The following is a 3,282-nucleotide window of genomic DNA, read 5'->3' as shown; positions in this document are numbered from 1 at the left end:
AACCTTGATTTCCACTTTAGTTAGAGAGAAAAATGGTTGGCAGCAACTTTGGAACAAAAACACCTCAAAAAATTATGTTTTTCTAAAAAATTACCCATTTTGGCCATTTTATGACCGTATCGGTCGATACATACCGATACACATCGATACGTACCGATACGTACCGATACGTATCGATACATACCGAAACGTACATTTCACTTCAATTTTGAATTTTTCATAGAGTATCGGTATGTATCGGTGAGTATCGGTGTGTATCGATGGTGTATCGGTGTGTATCGGTGGATGCGTATCGATACATAAGGGTTTTAAAATTTTCATGATACGTATCGGTATGTATCATGCTGATGCCTACCGATATGGATACGTATTGGCCGATACGGCACGATACGCACCAATACTTAAAACCATGGTTCTGAGCAAATACTAATGGCAGATTTGCTATCATAAAAGAGCTTCATAGGAAGGGTAGCAGGGACAACCAAATCTGTGAGAAGATCATGAAGCCATAGGAGCTCACAAATGCCATGAGCCGTAGCATAGATTTTTGCTTTAGCACTTGAACGGGCAACCATTGCTTGCTTCTTGCTTCTTGCTTCTTGTTTCGCCATGTAACAAGGTTACCACCAACAAAGGTACAATAACTAGTAGTAGACCTACAATCATCAGGGGAATCTGCCCAATCAGCAATTGTGAAGGCTTCTACCCTCAGGTGATCATGAGGAGAAAAAGGATGCTACGTCTTGGGGTAGATTTCAAGTAACAATGAATTTGCAAGACAACTTTCAAATGAGTTGAGTAGGGATCATGCATGTACTGACTAACCAGGCTGACGAGACATGCTATGTCAGGGCGTGTATGAGAAAGATAGATTAAGCGGCCCCTAATCCCTGATATCCCCCTTATCCACAGAGTCACCTTCCTTACTACTTAGGTGACTGTTAGCTTCAATAGGAATTTCGACTGGCTTACACCCCAACATGCTTGTTTAAAGAAGAAGGGCAAGCACATACTTCTGTTGAGATAAGTAGATCCCATGAGAAGACCTGACAACTTCTATGCCAAGGAAGTAACGAAGCTGTCCTAGATCTTTGACCTTGAATTTCTCAACCAAGTATCTATTGAGGCGAGAGATCTTTGCCAAATCATCACCACTAATAAAAATATCATCTACATAGATTATCAGGATAGCACTCTTACCACCAAATCTCTTGATGAACAAAGTGTGGTCGACATTGCTTTGAAAGTAGCATTTAGCAATCATAGCCTTGTGGAAACGCCGGGACCAAGCACGAGGGGATTGCTTCAACCCATACAATGTATGCTTAAACTTGAATACCTTCCCTTGGGTTTTGGAGCAAGTGAACCTAGGAGGAATACCCATATACACTTTCTCCTCAAGTTCCCCATGAAGAAATACATTCTTCACATCTAGTTGTTAGAGATCCTAATCTAAGTTGGCGGCACAAGCTAAGATAATAGGGATTGTGTTCATTTTAGCAACTGGAGCAAATGTCTCTTAGTAGTCAATCCCATAGGCCTGAGTGAAACCTTTGGCAACAAGTTTGACCTTACACTGACCCACTTTACCATCACCCTTCTATTTCATTGTGAGGACTCACTTATAACCAACTGTTTTCTTCTGTGAGGGAATACACACTAGATCCCATGTATTATTCTTTTGTAGAGCCTGCATCTCTTCGACCATAGCTGTCTGCCATTGTGAGTCTGCACTTGCTTCCTACCAGGTATGGGGAATGGACACAGAGGATATAGAAGACACAAAACTGTAGTAGGAAGGATAAAGTGAGTCATAAGAAACATTTTTAGTAATAGGATGTAAAGTACAAGACCTAGTGCCTTTATGCATAGCAATAGGCAACTCAAAAGACGGATCAACAAAAGGAGAAGGAGAATTACCTGGGTTCAAGGGGACAAGATCGGGCTTGAGAGGATACAATTGGCATTGTAGGGTAGATAGTGGTGTGTAGTGGTATGAGTTTGTTGTCAGTGACTATAAACACGTATCTCTGGCCGAGGTGAAGTAGGAGTGTCACTCTCCACCTGAAACAGGATACCAACAAGGATAGTAAGTTCAAGAGGTGGCACATCTTCCACAATGGAAGGAGACTCCCTTTGAAGAGGTGCTGCAGTGTAGTATGATGTAGATTCATGAAAGACATCTATAGTCCCAAATGAATGCTAAGTAGGAGGATGAAAACACTGATAGCCTTTCTGAGTAGGAGTATGCCATAGAAAATGCACGGGAGACCAGGAGGATCAAACTTTCCGTAAAGATGATGATCACGAAGCATAGCAGACATCGCTGAATACCTTGGGAGGAACAAGAAAAGTAGCGGAATCCTGGAGGAGATCCAGAGGCGAAAGGAATGAACCTGAGAAGGCATTCAGTTGATCATAAAGGCAGCAACGAGAATCGCGTCACTCCAATATTGGGGAGAGACCAAGGATTAAAGTATCGGTATCGGTCGCCGTATCGGTCGGTCAAAATTAAGATACGTATCGGAGGGTATCGTATCGGAGATACGCTAAAGATACGCACATAAATGGATAGGGAACACATTTTTATACACTTTTGCATAAAACAACAGTTAAAAAAAGCTATATATAACATGTAGGATGCATAAATACTTAAGCAAAGGGTATCGTATTGATAGACAAATCTATTGAGTTGAAAATGTTCAAAATGATGAGGTTTGAGTTTCTTACAGTTTTTTCTTTCCTCATTGCCAGATGAGTGCCCTGAAGAGTGTCATGGTGGTTCAAATATTTGGCTAGGACCTTCTTCTTTGATAGGAGCAACTACGATGATATTCTGCACTTGTCGAATATAGGCACAATATTTACCCCAGTCGAAATATTTATGGTAGTGGGTCTCCCATTCATTGTAGAATCTTCTGTACTGCTCAGGAGTGGCCACTTTTTTTGGAAAAAATTGTGCATCTAATTTTACATCATGGTCATTGGCCAAGTAAATTATATATATATTTTTTAAACTAAAATGAACTGAATTTTATAAAAAAATTGTATTTTTTTAGTATTTTTCTTATTTTTTAATTAATTTTCAAAATAAAAAAAATAAAAAATAAAAACTATTTAGAAAAATTAAATTTTTTTATAGAAGTTGTAGATTAAATGTTTTTAAAGAACATATAAAAAATCAACAAAGTGTGGACCAATATATTTGAGTAGATCTAAGAAATAAAAAAAATTTGAAACCCTCACTTTTTTGGGGAAAAAATGTGGGTTTCATTTGAAATC

Source organism: Macadamia integrifolia, chromosome 9, assembly GCF_013358625.1.
Source record: "Macadamia integrifolia cultivar HAES 741 chromosome 9, SCU_Mint_v3, whole genome shotgun sequence".
NCBI lineage: Eukaryota > Viridiplantae > Streptophyta > Magnoliopsida > Proteales > Proteaceae > Macadamia > Macadamia integrifolia.
This window is presented reverse-complemented; position numbering follows the sequence as displayed.